This window comes from Stylophora pistillata, chromosome 9 (genome assembly GCF_964205215.1).
Source record: "Stylophora pistillata chromosome 9, jaStyPist1.2, whole genome shotgun sequence".
Taxonomy (NCBI): Eukaryota; Metazoa; Cnidaria; class Anthozoa; order Scleractinia; family Pocilloporidae; genus Stylophora; species Stylophora pistillata.
This window is the reverse complement of record NC_142527.1, coordinates 11,110,514-11,121,197: the sequence shown is the minus strand read 5'-3', so window position 1 is coordinate 11,121,197 and position 10,684 is coordinate 11,110,514. Positions and strand designations below refer to the sequence as shown.

Below are 10,684 nucleotides of genomic sequence, written 5' to 3'. Positions count from 1 at the left end.
GAAAAGAAAAGAAAAAAAGTGTGGTTAGTCACCTGTAGCCTGCAACACTGACACAATTGGGCTTTGTCTTCACACAAATACATACTATATCTGTTCAACATTCTGTATGATTGCATCACGCGCTTTAAGTAAATCAGTATCATTATGAATGGGCTAGGACATTAATATGCATAACAGGATAGAGAACAGAACATTCTGGAGTATCACCCTTGAATAATATTTTACAAATGGCTCAGGATCGAAAAGCATGAAGCCTTGAGCTGCAGCATAAAAGCATTCGACCTTTGTGTTAAGCAAGCCATTCTATTATCATTATATTTTTATTAACAGCTCAATCACTAACCTTAGAAAAACTTAAGCTTTCGCGAAGCGTACGTCTTTCATTGGTTATCAGTCGACAGATTCGAGCAATAATAGGACAGTGTACGCGTTACGCATGTATTTGGAAAGTTGGGGATGCGCCGACACCGATACCGAATATTCGATACTGACGATACAGATCGGAAAATAATATCGATACTAGCGAAAAGTATCGTTGGTCTCGATACTGCAAGTGACCTACCCGTACTTTGTCTCACGCCAGCGACCAACCGCTAACAAGGAGTCGAAAAGACTTTGGGCTCGAGATTGGGCAAAGAGCACCAGTGTACCAGTGTCAGTAGTGGCATGAGCGCTGCGAGAGTGTACTCATTGACGACCATGAGTTTTGACTTAAGTACGTCCTTAATCCGATTTAAGATATTTGACTGTTTCATTGTCGCTTCTCAAGCGTGTTCTATAAAGTACTGAACACTGTATAACTTTAAAAGTGCAGAGATTTATCTGTTGAATAGCGTTATCGATATCCGTCCTTTGAACAACTAGGCACAGGACTTTGCGTTTTCCAGTTCGTTCTGTAATCATAATTGTACTGCAGTTCCAGCAAGTAATAAAGCATCTAGCTGTTTATCAACTCCAGCGAATACTAAAAATTTCACCTAACGACAGAGAAATATGTAAAACGACTTCTGTACCATTTAATAAAAGACAAACGCTCTTGCTTTAAAAGAAACTTTGAATCCCTTTTACTCAGTAGTAGAGTTTCGATTGCTTTCGAACTGAACCCAAACCATGTTAAGTTGACTCAGTATTGAGATTGGTTTTGTATTGAGTCCACCCAGGCGACTGGTCAGGAATGGACCATAATGGCCTAATATGAGTGCAGGATCACCAACTAAGATCGATGCTTCACGGAACTCAACGTAATAATCTTTGCAATCCTCATTGTCCTCCATATCGAAGTCTATCTGGACATTCCGTCCCACAGGAACACTTAAAATCCACTGTTCTGCGTAATGTGAAGGGCAGTTCTCAATGCCAACTTTTGGGGTGCCGAAATCAATAGTTTCATCTTCGGTTGCATTTAGATAGTCTTTGTCACCCTCTGCAAAATGAAAGTAGTCTGTTACTAAATAAGAAATAAACAAATACAATAAAGGTTATTAATATAATTAATATTTGTTTACATATGTTTAATAAAATTTAATTTTAACGAATTCAGATGAATTTTAACTCATGATACTTAGCATTTGTGCCAAGTTTGAGCCAAATCTGTGATTTAAGCTTTATCGCCCCCTGCCGGTTCTCTCGTGTACACGCCGTCTTGATCTCTTGTCTAACCGTGTTGGGCCCGAAAACTGCTGATACAGGATTGTTTTACTGAACTGTTATGGAATGATTTTCTGATTTTGTTAGTCTCTCCCTTTAGGTGTTTCGTTTAATATGATAATGATTGACAGCAGCATGAGATGAAATCGGAAAGAAGTCTGAGCTACTTATTACTGGAGAGCGTGGACACGGAAAACATACCTGGAAAATGATATGATATGTAGGCATACGTATGTGAAACTTCAATCCGCCTACATTTGGTCTCATTCTTGCCATAATTACCTGACTCAGGGTATACAAGCTTACCGTTGGAAGCTGTTATGTGTAACAGATGAACTGTAGGGGGACTGGACACGAACTGGTCGAGCGGAGTCTCGGCGATAGAACGTTTAAAATGCATGTTCGGTTGAACTTTTAAACAGTGTGATGTGCGATAACTGGCGGCGGTTATGCTACCCTTTTAAGCGGGATTGCCGCACAACTTAAGGTGGCTTTTCGCTGTTACATATGTTTGTTATGCCGTTTGGACGAACTATTGTAAAGACAGAGAGGAAGTTTAAATATTGACTTCATTTCTCACCCAAATTGAGGTGAAACCATTGTTTTCAGTCAATTTTTATCATTTGTTGAGTTGGCACGAATAGCCTGAGGTTCATTTTATTTTCGAATGGGCCAATTCAGCGGTGAATTTTTAAAAACTTCTGCTTTTTCGCTCCAAAATTTGGTATCTTTTCCAATGTGAAAATAGTAGGAGAACTTACGTCATATCTTGTTTGGGGGAGAAAACTGATGGTAAGAAGTGTCACTGATCGAATTTTTTCCATGAGAGAATGATTGTCAGACGTCGCTTACACATTTGAATCCAGACGAATCGAACCCTGCTGAGCTCGGTATGAAATAAATCTAGAGTGAAAATCTCGCAGCGGAGCCTTATAACAAAGGAAATCTGGTCGCTTATCAAGCGAATAAAATCGAGTTTTGACGTCATGACCAAAAGATCGTCCAGTCAGCCTATACCTTCATACAAACAATTGCGTTCTGCAAGAGCGACAAGGCTCATTTCGGGCACAAGTTAGGACATTACATACTGGGAGAATAAATGGGAAACCAGAAAAGGGAGCGCACAGGCACGAGAACAGGAGAAATCCTACGCAAGCCCACTGCTCGTGCTTCAGATATGGTGCAACCTGGTGAAGAACAAAGTTGGAAAGCACTTGTCTCATACCGTCAGCCTCAATTCAAGATTCACCAACACAGTTATTGACTGTTTGATTTACTGTTATGTAAACTTTGGATGGCGGATCTTTAGCTAACAGCTCCATGAAATCAGAATATTAACCCGAAAAGACCTATTACTGGATACGGATACGCTCAATTTTCTTTAAATACTTAATCACTGAACTCAGCATTATTATAAAAGTGCCAAACCTTCGACACCTTTTGGACAGTCATTCCACAGAAAATAAATCAAATTTGATCACATTTCCATCCGTCTAACCGACAAAAGGCGCAACCTTTTCTGCAGGATTTCGAAAATGGCGGATATGTCGAATGTGTTAACAATTTGTGTCATCTTTCTACGCTTAAACATACAGACCCACACAGCGTTCGCGGTAGACCCTCTCTAAAAGATGGCGTGTGTAATGAGCGTATATTTCGAACCGGTCGTTCCGCGAACTCAAAATAGCAAAAGAATCAAATGATTTAGCGAAGGTCTCTCTAGAATCAAACCAGAAATCGAATGAGTCGTCAGTGAACAGAAAATGTGGACAGAGAGACAGGAGAACATTTTCTGATAAATACAAGGTGCCTCGTGATCAAACTCTGGGAAACGACAACAAAGATGCCATGTTGGACTTTCATCAGTGAGGATAAACGTAATTGTTATATTTATGTGGCCTCTATCATGATTATTAAAGCTTACATATTTTGGTTACGCTTTTGCTGAAATAGAGTATATTATCTGTTGTTATTTTTCTGTTCGTTCCATTAGTTATGTCGCTTTTGTGCGAATATTAAACTCACGTATTTGTTATGCAGGAATGTTTGTTTGGTACAAACAACACGGTGTCAAATGAATGTGAATAATGTATAATTTGGACAAAGTAGCGCCATGCATACAACAAAAGTGTGACGAATCAGCGTCGTGTGCACAACAAAATGACGTTGCAAAAGAAATAACATATGCAAAAGAATTCAGATCTCATTATGCAGTGTTTGTTAATCGTTGTGATATTAACAGTGGGATTCAATAATTGTGGAATATCAGCACAGTGCGTCTACAGAAAGGACTTTTGAATCACTCTTGTCACAAAATTACTCTTCATTTATTCTGACAATAGAATGTAAATGGTCTCAGTATCTATCATACTGATAATGGAGGTTATGAGATATTTGATTCTCATGCAAGAGACGAATATGGTAGAAGCCATCCCTAAGGTACATGTGTACTATTAGAAGTACCATCTGTTCAGGGCTTAGTACAGTATTTCCAGACTATACACTCCCTCAGTGACAATTATGAACTCATAGGAGTGCAGCTAAGTACATATGAAATAACTGCAGTGAATAGTCTGAGAGAAGAACACAACTGCTCTTGAAAACAATGCCATGCTGTAGGGCTTTGTGCAATGTGTTACTAAGTAACAAAGTCTTGTAGTTATTAGAATTCCAGAGCCCTATGTTGCATAGCTGACCGAGGAAATAAATTATATCGTAACATAGGCATCAACAGGCATCTAAAAAGGGAAGATTTAAGCATGAGTCTTAATATTTGTGGAGTTGAGATATCAGTCCGAATTAAAGCTCAAAGCTATGGGATGTCCATTGGTTTAAACTATAAAAGAAAAGTTGGAAAACTCAATTTTCAACAACTACAGTGGAAATACAGGGTTTTTATAGTGGTTTGCAAGTTGCTGTTAGGTATTACTGATATTTTTCAACAAACAGTCAGAGCAAAGTACATGTTCTCCTTACTGACCTATGAAAATACTTGTGAACTTGCAATGCAACAAATGAAAATAAGGGGTAAACCATCATCAGAACAAGCTATTTCTAACATTAAAATTGTCACTAAGAAACTTAAAGCAGGTATTTTTTGCTATGAAATACAATTTTTGTCTTGCTTATCTAACATGGACCTTCATCAAATCAGAAACATGCAAAAGCACAGACGAAAAAATAATTATGATACTTTGGAACCTGCTCCAAAAGTGAAAAGACTGCTACGGATAAATTTTAGAAACAAAAGCAAATCCAAAGTTAGACAACAGCACGAGAGTGAGACAATCCCAACTATTGATATCTGCATTAATTAATTCAAGGAGAAAATCAGGGAAGGTCCTTATTAGGTACATAATTAGGTACATATCAGGTATATAATTGTACAATCAATTGAGTATAAATGATGATTATTGCTTAATGTATTACTTTTTTATTGCTTTATGTATTACTTTTTATTGCTTGATGTATTACTTTTTACATTCCTTTTTCCCTCTTTTGTAAATATTAAATATAGTATGCTAGCTTTAATAAATAATTTCCTTGTGAAATCATGTGGTAGTGACCATGTCAAAATGATTGCAAGCTTTTCTTTCACCTCAACGGGCAAATGTAACTCAATGGTCGAGTTATTTACCTTAACGGGCAGAGATTTTGACTCAACGATCAAATTTAAAGCCTCAACGGGCGAAGAATACTGTGAATGATTCGCCTGTAGTACCGAAGTCGCTTTCGACATAAAGCAGGTGGGCTTCGCACCTTCCTCTCTTTTCTCCCGAGACCAGAAAGTTGCTGTCGGCAGTTCATGTACTCCAAATGGAAGTATTTTTGCCTAACACTTCACTGCTGCTGAATGCCCTGAGAAAAAAATTATCTCTATGAAGTAGGATTTGATTGATATCTTGGCACCTCCATTTGCGAATCGGCAAAAATTGCTCACATAATAGAGCAGCCAAACACGTAAAAAGCTCTATTCCTCCTCGAGAGTCATCACTAAACCGTTCATGACCTTAATGAATACTTTCACAAGCAATTAAAGACATCTACATAAAAAAATGATCTTGTTTATCGTGTTCTTGATTTCTAGCAGAGCGGGACGGCTGTACACGTGTACTGCTATTGCTCGAAATCGATAGCTACTTCCACGTGCACTTTACGTGATGTCATCACAAGCACCCCGGATATAAAAAACGTAATCGACTGCGCATGTCTCCGATGTTATATCTGACAAATTTTGGGTTTTTTTCGCTATTGTAAAAAACAGGCTGCTGCCTCGCAAGGGCTCGCCAGCAATAAGTTAAAAGATAACGAGTTCATGCTCGCAAGGATGTGACTCAGAAAAAAAAGGTCTATAGGGCACTGGTCAATGATTAGATTGTTGCGGTCGCCGATTTTTCCTTTATAACTAAAATTGACCAATTTTAGCTTCTTGGTTAGGGGGGGGGGGGGATTTGAAGAAATCCCAGACCTTGAAAAAAATGACTATAAGAGACTTTGAGAGTGCAACGAAAAGCAGTGAGAGCATTTAAAGCATTCCTAAGCTCTTTAGTGAATGTGTATGTAAGAAATTCCAGCAGTCTAAATACTGAAAGCTGGATTTTAAATCGGCGATTTTTTTTCCTGTTTTCTTTTAGTCATGATACAGCACGGTAAGCTTTTTAAAATTAATTGAGGCAGTAAGGTTTAAATCTGTTAGTAAAAACCGATTTATGGCTTTTGATCTCAACAATACCATGCGAGTCCATTGTATCCTCCGTTACTCTCCTACTTTTTTTTAGGGGCGTAAATGGTCAATTACGATTATAATCTTGAATTGTCTTTACGAAGGTCGAGTTAGAAGTGTAAAATGTTTTTTTCTTCCCAAGGTATTCTTGGGGAGGATAGTAAATGGGTGGGGGGATGGAACGGGGGTCTTCACCCGTGTCACACTCGAATTAAGAAAAAAATATGCGTCACGTATATAAAAGGGAAAACTTCAAATCTCTTTTCTTGCGCACAAGGTTTTAGGAAGCAAATCACGCCGCATGCTGGTTCATAACTTCACGAATCACGCTGTCCCTTTCTGTTAAAATTCACGCTTTACGTAGTAATTTTGGCCTTAATATAGTCACGCAGCGCGTATAAACCCTTCTTAACTCTCCCTGCAGGAACAACAACAACAGCTGAGTTTAAAATCTTGTAAGAATTGATGTCACACACTCATATAAAAAAAAAGTTATTGAGTTGCCTCTGACTAGTTTGGTGTTAAAGCAACTCAGAAAAAACTGCATTTGCTTCAGTTGCCCTGACTCTAGTGAAAAGTGATCGTAAGTACTTATAATCTTTCTATATTCTACATTTTAATCTAAAAATTTGGTTTGTGTTTAAGTCGACGGAACTTCTTTTTATTATTAGGGATATGGCAAAAAAATTACCAGTTTGAAACACATTTTCAATTTTTATATTGTTGGAATTCTTTCGTCTGTAGTAAGAAACCAAAAGATTGACTAAAAGACACTCTCTTTTTCAGTTTGCACCCCTCCTGGAAAATCCCATTAATGCCTCACGTGGCCACATTTCCAACCCCAATTTTTCAGAAAACTTTAATACGAGCAGCATGTGTACCTGGAATATCACGGTACTCAGTGGGAAAATCATCAAACTGACCTTCTTGAACTTTACCCTGGTAGAAAATGAAAACACAGACTGTTCTGGAGCGGCGGCAACCAGTGCCCGGGTTTTGATCACAAACGTTGCTTCACATGGCGGAGATCCTAATAACTTTAAGCTTCGTGGTCAAAAGCTTCCCTATCCTGTGTACACCAAGGGAAATTTCATTCAAGTGAGATTTGAATCCCGCACTGGCACTGTAGACAAAGGTTTTAATGCATCTTTTGAGGCGATAGATGGAGATTCATGTAAGTGATTTTTGGCTTTAGTAGTTAATCAAATTAGTAAAATGAACAAAGGGGATGGGTTTCCAAAATAAACTGTAAGGATTTAAAGCATCTTTTGAGGTGATAGATGGAGATTTATGCGAGTGCTTTTCGCCTTTAGTGGTTTATTTAGGGAGCACCCCCTAGTGAATTAGAATGAAGTGCGAATTTGGTTCGGGTTTATCCTGCAAACGATAAGGTAAACACTCGGTGAACGGCTTAAAAAGTTCAACGAAGTAAAAACTTCTACATGATTTCCTATGCTCTTTATGCAATGTCTCTCTTCTTTTTTTATTCAATTAAGATATAAGCCCTTTATTAGTTAACGCACGAAACAAGTCGTAAGTGATTATGAAGAAGGTGAGCAAGATGCTTTTTCCGGAAGCCGACACAGTCTTTGTTACTCTTTTCAGCTTGTCCTACAGATATGATCCTCAATGAAACATCTGGTTATTTTTCCTCTACCTTCCATCCAAGAAACCATCCATTCAACCTGACATGTAGCGGGAAGATAGGGAAACAAGGATAACGTGTTGAGCTCACAATACCAGACTACAATCTTCACTAATGTGACGCCGCTTGCTCGTGTGATTATCTGGAAGTTGAAAAAAGCTTCAGTGATGATGAGAAGGCTGGAAAACGTTGTGGTACGCCAAGGAATGTTAATTTAAAATTCTATTCACTGCACGAAAGCCTAAGGATGGTGTTTGTGCCCGATGGTACAAAAATGGATTATGACGGATTTAAGGCAACTTACAAGCTGTTAAACTACAGTCCTTCAAGTAAGTAGAGAAAATAACTTTGTGAAATCTATGATTTATCTGTAAGAAGATGCACTTAATTATATAATCAATTTTATAGAAGTGATAATGAGTAACTAACTTAACAAGAGTATTGTTTGTTTGTTTGTTCATTTATACCCCTTACAGAAAATCTCAACTACAGTTATAGTCAGCAAATTGTTTACATGGAAGTAAGCTTGCAAAATACAATAATAAATAATGGATTTTTATATATTTTGCTTTAAATAAGTGGCAAACTTGTTGTTACAAACTTTCCAAAATGGTCAGTTTTTGTGCTTTTCACATAACTAGTTGAAGAAGACCTGAGATTGTACTTGTTACTTGGTTGAGTAGAGGTGTTCTCCTCCTCATATTAATTGCGATCGTCTAAGGTTTGGAGATATCGTCGAGATAGTCTTAGGCCCCAAAATTTCTTTTAAAGAAACCTCGAAAGCGTTTAAACGCAGTATTCGTTTCAAATACCAATGTATTAAAAAATAGTGATGAAAATATCCCGTTGTGCTGGGTTTTCGGTTGAGGTTTTTTTTATTACTTCAGTACCGATGGGAACTAAGTTAAAACAAAGCCTATGGTAGAATATTTTTAATGCAGTTGACATCAGGTCTGAAAACGGGTTTAGAAAGTCTTTTGTTTTTGTTTTGATATATGGTTGAAATCTTAAAAAAAATGGGTGGATTAAGTTGATCGTGTCTACTGACTCCGCTGGAGTTTGCTGCACAACTTCCTTGGAAATATAATGAAGACATACACTCTTCACTCCTCCTCATTGAGGGTCGGTCATCATTCGGCGCCTGGGGGGCTCTGTAATATTCTTATGATATTCTTCCTCCCCTCCACATTGGCAATTAATTGGCGGTCAATTTTCTATAGTTTCCCCTTCATGCCCTGTTGGTGACGACTGATCCACCCTCCATTCCCCCTAAACACCATGCCATCCCCCCCCCAAATTACTCCGACCTTCTTCCCTCCCCTGACGATAGATAATAAGTGGGCCCATTAACGTTAGTGTCACATCCCAAAGTCATGATATCAAATCTTTAGACAACTGCGTGGTTGGCCAAAGTCAATTTCTTCCTAATGTAAATGCATTTACATTCGGCGGAACTAAACTGTAAGTGGCAGTGACAAAGAATGTAAATATTTTCCTATTGGTATGTTAGCACGTTGGCCGCTATGGCTTTAATTGAGTCTTTTGTTGTATGGTGTATTTAAGGTTTGACATTTGTAATGTATTCATCTCAGCTCTCGAACTTTCCTAGTTTTATTTTAAATTTTATCTTGCATGAAATTAAGCTGTTTTACCTCTAATCCTCAGAGGTCGGTGTGCCTGCATTTGGATGAGGAAGAAGTTCCCACTTTTCCCATTAATATTGGGTTTTTGGGTTTTCGTATCAGGCGGCGGCACACAAAACGTTTTAGCCCGAGAGGTGATGACTAGTTATTTACTACTCTGTGTAACTTTGTCGGACGGCATTAAATACTCGAGCTCCTAGTTCGAGCTGCACACCCACTCTTGTGTATGAGTCGTGCATTTAAATAGGAACTTATATTTTAACTTCTTTTCCACACCAGTACATCATAATTCTCTTACACTCACATGGGCATTTTTAATTTTTACAGTTTGTCCAAAGGAAGCAATTCCTCTCTCAGGTAGCGGGAAAATAAGCAGCACAAACTACTCGGAGAGTTACTACACTGCGTCCAGAAATTGTACTTGGAACATTACCCCCTCAGCTGACAAGACTGTAATGTTTGTGTTTATTAACTTTGTCTTACATGAGTGTTCAGAAAATCATTGTTTGGACAATTGTTCGTATGTGGAGCTTTATGATGGTGGGTCAACAAGCTCTCCTTCACTGGGGCGATTTTGTCAGGGGTTGCCTTGGAATGAGCCTCAGTCCTCTTCGGGAAACCAAATGTTTGTGATGTTCCATCCAGGACAAATAGTTGATCGTGGATTTGAAGCGGGATATGAATCCACAACGACTGGTGGTAAGAACCCTGTGGATGTATATCTGAATATCTTGTTTTATGACCATCGAATACTTTTTCTCGCGCGTGATTGGTCTTAATGTGTCCCGTGATCGACTATGCTCGAGCTTTCAACCTTATGTCCACTACAATAATAATCTGCATTTTACACTGAATTAAAGGCGAAAGTTTTGGATTGTTACAGATAAAGGAGCATTTTTATGTCCGTTAAGTCATACCAGAACACTGAACACTGAACATTTGCGCGTTGAACAAAAATTGTTCCTAACATTTTTCCCGCGCCTTGCAAAAATATTGGAAGGATTTTAAACACAAGAGCCTCCATTT

The 10,684-nt window shown here is 38.3% G+C and overlaps 1 pseudogene across 1 annotated transcript in view; it reads left to right on the top strand.

Moving 5' to 3' along the window:
* Positions 1-10,266: 10,266 nt before the first annotated feature.
* LOC148723270 (cubilin-like) overlaps positions 10,267-10,684 on the top strand; it is a 168,360-nt pseudogene continuing 167,942 nt past the window's right edge. Inside the window, exon 1 of the transcript XR_015991758.1 lies at positions 10,267-10,357. The product of XR_015991758.1 is annotated as a cubilin-like (transcript). The remainder of the gene's footprint in view (positions 10,358-10,684) is intronic.